The sequence below is a fragment of the Ovis canadensis genome, chromosome 1 (assembly GCF_042477335.2).
Source record: "Ovis canadensis isolate MfBH-ARS-UI-01 breed Bighorn chromosome 1, ARS-UI_OviCan_v2, whole genome shotgun sequence".
Classification (NCBI taxonomy): domain Eukaryota; kingdom Metazoa; phylum Chordata; class Mammalia; order Artiodactyla; family Bovidae; genus Ovis; species Ovis canadensis.
The window spans coordinates 188,782,735-188,791,679 of NC_091245.1; positions in this window are offsets into that span (position 1 = coordinate 188,782,735).

Sequence of the window (8,945 nt, forward strand, 5' to 3'; positions counted from 1 at the left end):
CACTTGCCCCCATAGCTCTTCAATTGGCTAGTTCCTTCTTATCATTTATATCTTGGTTTAAACATTAGCTTTCATAGACCCTGAAGTCACTCTTGTTTCATTATGTTTGGATACTTTATTCCTTTTATTTTCTTCCTACTCTGATTATAAGTTATGCTTATATATTTATTCATCTCTACATTTTTATCTCTTCACTAGGCTATGAATTCTACAAGAACACAGGAACTGTATCTGGTTGGTGCAATATTAAATCAGCAGATTTAATATTGTTGATTAAATAAAATAGCATGCTTATTTAAATAAATAAAGCAGCATGCTACGTTATAGATGTTCAGTAACTACTCAGAGAATGAATACCTGAATTGGATATAACCTTAGTAAGAGGCAAATATTCCAGCATTAACTCAACCAAAAGTGTTTGAAGTCTTCTCAGTGATGGTAGAGGTCTAAAATTTTGAATTTAAATAGACGGAATGGGAAGCCTAAAAAGTCATGGGAGTTCTGAAACCCCAGATAGGTTTCAAGGCTAATCAGCAATTTAGCACGGTTTGCCCCTTGACCTTGTTTTTGTTGAAATCCCTCCTGAGACTATCAAACATGATCAGTTATTAGATTAACAAACAAAGGATTAATGGGGCCTCCTGATTCAAATGGTTTGTAAAGCTGATGTAAAGCATTCCTAGTCTCTCATTCTGTCCCTTGAAAGATTGTCTTTTTTCTCTCTGTCCTTAAATTATTTGCTGTAGTTCCTGTATATAACTAGAAAAATTGTCACCTATTGATTTTCATTTTTCTTTCAGTTTAGTTAAAAAAACAGATGTGAGGTCTCTAGGTAAATCAAGAGGTGAGTAGAAAGAAGTGCAACCTTGGTATGGTTAGGGAATGGAACTATGCATGATTTTAGAGAAGTTAAATATATGGTTGCTGCTGCTGCTAAGTTGCTTCAGTCGTGTCCTACTCTGTGCTACCCCATAGACGGCAGCCCACCAGGCTCCCCTGTCCCTGGGATTCTCCAGGCAAGAACACTGGAGTGGGTTGCCATTTCCTTCTCCAACGCATGAAAGTGAAAGTAAAGTCGCTCAGTCATGTCTGACTCTTAGCGACCCCATGGACTGCAGCCTACCAGGCTCCTCTGTCCATGGGATTCTCCAGGCAAGAACACTGGAGTGGGGTGCCATTAATATATGGTTAGAGCTCCCTAAAAACAGCACTGAAGAAAATTAAAATAATCTTCTGTCATGATTGTGAGTAGGGCAAACCAGTAGTAAAATGAAGAGTTTTATAGAACATTCTCAGTCTCTCTTCTCAGAAGAAGGCTCTGGTAAGCTTAGACTATCCAACTTTATTAAATCTAGGAAAAGCAAATAAGCTTCATGTAAAAGAATAACACATATATGAATACAGGTAGGTTGAACTATAAGAGGAAAGGAAGAGGAAAGTCATTCTTTGTGTGCACAGCAAAAACAAGATTCTTTCCCTGAAGTGTGAAACCATTATAACTCCAAAGTGCTTGGTAGAACTGAAGCCAAAAGGGTGCATATGACTCAGCAATTCCACTCCCTGGATATGCCCAATAGAAAGGCATACACGTAGTCACCAAAAAAAAACCAAACAAAACATGCACTTGTGTGTGTATAGAAACACTATTTATAATAACCTCAAACTGGCAACTACCCAAATGTCCAACAAAAATAGAAAGGAAAAATAAATTGTGGTATATTCACATAATGGAATACTATCCTGCCACGGGAGACTTGAGATCTGAACCTGTACACAACAATATAAAAGACTTCACAAATGCAATATTGAGCAAAAGAAAAACAGTCCCAAGGATTGTTTATGATACGATTCAAATGATATGCTGCTGCTGCTGCTAAGTTGCTTCAGTCATGTCTGACACTCTGCGACCCCATAGACAGCAGCCCACCAGGCTCCCCTGTCCCTGGGATTCTCCAGGCAAGAACACTGGAGTGGGTTGCCATGTCCTTCTCCAATGCATGGAAGTGAAAAGTGCAAGTGAAGTCGCTCAGTCGTGTCTGACTGGTAGCGACCCCATGGTCTGCAGCCTACCAGGCTCCTCTGTCCATGGGATTTTCCAGGCAAGAGTACTGGAGTGGGGTGCCATTGCATTCTCCCCAGATGATATGAAAACAGACACATCTCTACTTTTAGAAAATGAGATAGCACTTACCTTTGAAGAGGAAGGTGAGGACTAGAAGGGGCCTTGGGACTTAGGGTTTCTGGAATGCTGCTAATGTTCTGTTCTTAGACCTGTGTTTTGGTTAAACAGCTATATTCAATTTATGAAAATTCATCAAGCTATATGCATATCATATATGCATTTTCTATAGGCATATGTTACATATTAATTTTTTTAAACACATTTTGTCAGGACTAAGGATTCTGTTTTCCCCAACTGTCAAACAATTACTCTTCTTTCCTTGCTTTCATTCTTTTTGGCTGGTGTCTTTAAAATTTAAAAGAGGAACAAGAAACAGTGATTTAAATGATTAAGCCCAAGTGAAAGGAGTGATAATCAAAGAAAGTTTTTTTTAAAAAAAGGAGAAGAAAAGAAAGCAAGAAAGATAAATGCAATTGCATCACCTGGTGTCAGCCCTTATCACTCCCTGTATATGACTGAGCTGCTAGACCTTCTCCCTTAAATGGCCACCATCTTTCCATAGCCTGCTCATCACAGAGAAGCCAAGTTTTATACAGTTTGGGGACTTTTTCAGGAAGACATGGCTTAATGGGAAAAGGAGAAGAGAAAAATGAGAGGAAAGTATAGAAAGAAGGAAAGGAAGTCACCATCTTCAGTGAGGCTCTTTATAAATCACTACTTGCGCAATGTTTTTAAAACTTAATTTTCTTGGCATTTAATTATTCAGTAGCCACTTTGGAAAATACACTCAATAATAAACATTAAATTATGTTTTTCAAATCAAACATATTTGAACCAGATACAAATTCTCCCCTTATTCATAAATATTAGCAAAAATAATAAACTTTCAATACCATGATCAAATTTTGCTTTTTTTAAATCTATTTCAAACAGTATTTCTGGAAGTGAATTGCTTTCATTCTTAAAAATTCCCTTGGCTTACATGACATAAAACTAAAAATTATTCTCTGACAAGACTCTTTTGAGTTATTGAAGCATAATCTGGCTGGGGCCAGTGAGGTAAGCCACAGAATAAAAACACAAGAGTCAAACACTTTGATCCTAGAGATTACTGATGTGTGGGGTGATTTGTGATGGTTCTTATCTGTTCCTGCATTTTTAACATATTAACTTCTAAATGGAAAAGCCTGATTGGCTCTTTTGTCTTCACTATATGGAAACCTCAGGAACATCTGCATGGTCTATTTTTTATCCAGAAATAAAATATTAACATAAACATTGTTACTGTTTTCCACTCTCAGAAGTCAAAAGAAACCCCATGGCCTGTAGTCCAAGGTCAAGAAACTCCAGTGAGTACCAGGTGCCAATTCCTCATTTTTATAGATGGGGAGGTAGAGGTGAAATACCTTATTCAAGGTTAAACTGGAGTTGGTAACTGGAACCCAACCAATCCCTGGGTAATATGTGATGCATGTTATCATATATTACTTTTGAGAATCCAGTTTCAATTCAGTGTCAGGGCACAGAAGAGAAACTACTTTCAGTTTTTAAAATTTAGATAAAATAATCATAGAACTAGGAGTATAGATTATAGAATAAATGCCTCCCAGAAGCGTCTTCTTTAAAAAATGTGTTCCTTCAAGGTTACTTTCTGTTCCTCATCTTTTCCTCCATAATATTTTCCTGCCCTTTTCCAATGTCACTCAGTCTTGCATTATCTGTTTTCATTCATTCCTTCTTCATGTTTCTGGGTTCAACTGGGAGATGATTTAAAAATAAATATATGGATGAAAATGTTCACATGTAGAACTTTCACTAATTTAAAGGGACTAGTTTTATGAATATTGAAGTAGAAATGAAAATCTGTTTTACATAAAATCTTACTCAAATTCTACTTCATTTTGAAAAATATTTTGATGCAGATCATCCTTCTGAATTTTTAAAAATATTTTCTTCTCCTTAACCTGAAATAATTGTGGAAATTTAAAGAATATAGTAAACAAATATTTTGTTATATAAATAAAGTTTTTGCAAAGTCTTTGAAGAAGAAAGCATTTATTTTTCTCCTTTGGGGAAAAAAGAAACCCCAAAAGTTTACCATCTTTATACATTTGTGATCTATATAATGCTTTCTGAATTACTTTTTGATAGGTAACATGGAAGCTAATTCTGTGTTATGCAGCTATTTCTAAATATAACTTTATCAGCAAGTGATTTTAGCACTTAAAAAAAATTGAGCCATGTTGCTGAAGAAAAATTTTATTTTATAATATAAATTTATTTATTTATTGGAGGTTAATTACTTTACAATATTGTATTGGTTTTGCCATACATCAACATGAATCTGCCACGGGTGTACACATGTTTGAAGAAGAATTTTATTTTCACTTGTGTTCATTAAGTTGGTAATTTTCCTCACTACATCCAAAATATTAAACCATTCAATAATTGCTCAGAAAAAAAAGCATTGTCTTAGACATTAATGTATCATGAGATGAGGATGTAATCTTTTACAGTTTACAAAGTATTTTAACACGAATTAAACTTGCTTGATCCTTGTAAAAGTATGAGAAATAAGCAGGATAAACATTATTATTCCCATTTCATAGATGAGGAAACTGTGACTAAGATTTTTGCACAAATAGCAATTTAACAGCAAGAAACAACTTGAAACTATATTTTTGATCCCTAAGTTCTGTTTTTTTTTTAATGTGATAGGTGACTGCTACCCCTCTTCTCCTTCACCACCCCCCTGCTCCCCCCACCTTGTCAATTGCCCTTCCTATTCCACACGATGCTTCTAAGGTGGCCTGTTCAGAGAATATACTCAGGAAGACATATTGAATTATGAATTCTGGCTGTACAAGCCTCCACCCTCCTACCCAAGTGAAGAAATTCTGGCAAGGCCATCTGTTTAGTCAAGCATGTGCCTGATGTCTGTGGGAGGATCGACAACTGTACCACCATGGATCCAGGCCCCAGAGAGTAAATATTGAAACATGTGTTTGTTTCTGTACATGTGCCTCAGGGCTCAGTGATGGGCACATTTCAAGGATCTAAATAATAATAGTGATGGTGATGCTGCCAGCCCCAGTACTATTGCAGTACCTGAGCTTCACTCAAAGAAGAGCTGTGGCCATTTTTCTGATTACACCTTCTCTCTCGCTTTCATGCTGTTTCCAACTGATCCCTGTTGTTTCCCTGCCTTCCTTGGTTCCCTCTTTCCTGCTCCTCCAGCTGGTTTCTCTTTTGAAGGACCCACTACCGTGTGTTTTCACAGATTCTTGACAATTGAGTTCTTTAAGGAGATGCCTGGTGGCTCAGTTGGTAAAGAATCTGCCTGCAATGTGGGAGACCTGGGTTCAATCCCTGGGTTGGGAAGATCCCCTGGAGAAGGGAACAGCTACCCACTCCAGTATTCTAGCCTAGAGAATTCCATGGACAGAAAAGCCTGGCAGGCTACAGTCCATGGAGTTGCAAAGAGTTGGACATGATTGAGCAACTTTCACTCACTCAAGGGGATGCCTAAATTCCCGTCCCCCCCCCCCACGGCTTACTTCATATTATCAGTAGAAGCAAATAACATATCATCAGAATTTCTTGAGTATGATATACATGAGGTGTCACAGGAGTATGCAAAACAATTAGAAAGCTGTATCTGCCCTCATCCCAATTGGTTTGTAAGGTAAAGGATGAGATCATCTAGGAAAAGCAACCTTTAGATAGGTGCTTAATAGCATCACCATCTCAACTGACATGAGTTTGGGCAAACTCCAGGAGATAGTGCAGGAGAGAGGAGCCTGGTGTGTTGCAGTTCATGGGGCTGCAAAGAGTTGAACAAGACATAGTGACTGAACAGCCACAAATTATCTGTGATGGCACATGGGAATTAAGGATATCAGGTGGGTTATACAGGGGTAGCTTTTAGGAAGATGAGAAAACAGTGTCAAGCGGTGATATAAGTGGGCTTAGACCCAATAATCCCCAGCAGTGCTCATTCCCAAACTATTGCAAATAAACATAGAATCCAAGGTAAGAAGAAACAATTTCCTATCCAATTTCAGCTTTAAAATGAGACTCCTCACTATTCCCCTCAGATCAGGTTGCCATATAACTTAAGTTCCTCAAATTTACAAGTTCTGGAGGTACACTGAGAAGTGAGTTTCAAAGGAAATGATGCATGTAGAATTTTAGAAAAAAGGTTTGAGAGAATTTTTCTAGTTGGAAATAGAGGATTGTATAAAGCCAGTGATAAGCGCATAGAAAGGAGATATGACTAAAGCAAAAAGAAAGCCCTGTTAGGTTATAAAAGAAAATGGAGATTGGGAAAGAAGGGTAAACTGATGGAGGTTCCTGAAAGTCAGAAGAATGACAACCATGCTTAACAATTCTCAAGCCTCAGTTATATTCTGGGCTCCGTGTTTTCTCTCACAACAAGATGGGACACTGCCTTAGTTCCACAGCAGTCCTACCAGAAAGTGTAATGAATCTTGTTTTAGAGGATTCGATAAAAGGGTTAAAATGTTGACCAGAGTCACAGGGCTAGTAAGTGGCACATCTGTCTGAATCTGCAGTTCATGTTCTTTCCGCTTTTCATAATTTGAGTGATGAGAAGTTTATGCAGGAAGTTGGGAATCTCTACAGGTTTTATTTTTCAGTTCAATTTTATTTTTGTCAGAGTAATATGTGCAAATAGTTTTGAAAGTCAAATATGACATAACAAAATGTGCCGTTCCATGTCCCTTTCTCCCTCCCCCTCACTAAGCCCTGTTCTTCAGAGGCAACCATGTCCATTTCTTTTAGTTTTCTTTTTTTTGTTCATTCTATTCCATTTTTCATATTTCAGAATGAAATACTTCTACTTATTATCAATTTGAAACATCCATCGGTATCTTATTTTTGTACATTAGGATTTATCTTTTATATACCTCCACGTCTACTCCCGCCTTCTACTCCACTCTCTCAACAGTTATATAATTTGCGGGGATAAACTAATACTCAATGTTTACGTTATGATGATGATATAAATAGTGTTTACTGTGTAGCTAGGTATTGTACCCTGGCTATATTTACTTCTTATATACCTCTTTGCCTTTTTTTTTTTTTGAGGTAAGAAATTTCCTTGGTTTTTAAATGACTTTGTTTTCTGTCTACTTACTGATAATTCTTTCTAAATGAACCATAGATTTTAAAACATCTCACAAAACTAATTGGTGTTGAAAAGTCCAGTGACTTCCAACCCTTTGTGATTTGTTATCTTTTCTTTTTGCTCTTTCTTTCCTTTTTTCTTTTTCTAACAGTTTTCTCTTTACCACTTACGTTATCATTTTCTATGAGCCTTGGTTCTTGGGTCTTTTAAAAAAGTCTTCTCTATTATTCATCTCTTTGTCATTTGTTTTTTATTTGAGAGCATTTTACATCTTTGTCGGCCAAGCCCTCTATTGCATTTGTATTTTTTATCATGTTAATATTTTTGTTTATCAAAAGTTCTTAGCCTCTAACTGTTCTTCCTCCTCATTTTTGCTTCGTAGATGTAGCAGCTTTTCCATTTCCTCTACAGATACTAAATTATGGGTGTTTTGTCCTTGGGAAATTTTTTTTCCCTGCATTTTTTTCTATACTCTTTTTTTCCTGTTTGTGTTGGTCATTTTTCCTAATGAAGGCTTTCTTTAAATGTCTGGTCACCATAGCCTGACCATTCATAAGTAAGAATGAGGAACTATAAAATTGGAAGCTCCGCGTGTGGGAGCAGTGTGGAATGATAGAGTGTGGGAGCTGTGTGGAATGATAGAGCAGTCGTATAGCTTTTTCATTGAGGACCCTCAAATGCCAGTATCGAGTAATTATGTTTTTCCTGAAGTCATTCAGTTTCTACAGAGAAAAATCCCCAGTCTATTTCTTAGAGTCAATACCCCAGCCTTTGTGAAGAGAGCTAATAGAAAAAGCAGAGGGGAGGAGAACTGTCTTCCTATTCAACATGTGAGCTTTCATTTATTCCCACTGTTTTCAGCTCCAGACTTCACTCCTCTAGTGAGCCTAGGATTCACAAATTCAGTCTCCCTAGTCCATTTTTCTAGGAAATAAATCTCTAGTCTTAAGCAAGGATAAAGGCAGAAGCCTAGGAGCTGTAAGCAATTGGCATATTGATTTAAATCAGTCCCTTGTTACCAGCTTTATTCTTGTATCTCTGTCTGAAGACTCCTTTCCTCCCAAGTCCTTAGACTTTCAGTGGCTCAGACAGTAAAGAATCTGCTTTCAGTGCAGGAGACCTGGGTTCAATCCCCGGGTTGGGAAGATCCCCTGGAGAAGGGAATGGCAACCCACTCCAATATTCTTGCCTGGAAAATTCCATCAACAGAGGAACCTGGCAGGCTACAATCCCTGGTATCATAGAGTTGGACATGTCTGAGAGACTAACGTTTTACTTTTACTATGGAAGAAATTGCCCAACTTCTCATTGGCTCCCCCGCTGTACAAGGATTATTATTGTTTCCTTCTTTCTGTTAAAACAACTATTATCTTTTCATAGAGGTTTTTTCCTTCTCTTTCACCTGAATTAAAAAGCAAAATCAGTATTAATTTGCCTTCATTTGAGTGGAGTTTCTGAGATATGAAATATATATGTTTGCCTAATCTTCCATGTTGATCATACTCACAGTTTGGTTTCCCTGGAAACAAATGCTGAGTTAGTTTGAGGTTCAAGGTTAGAGATCAATGCTTGTGAAGGGAAAGAGAAGAAAGCATGACTGAGCAGAGGGAGAAGTTGAATTTGCACAGACCTCTTGCAGGTCTGACAAAGCCTCAGCCCACCAAGCAAGGGGCT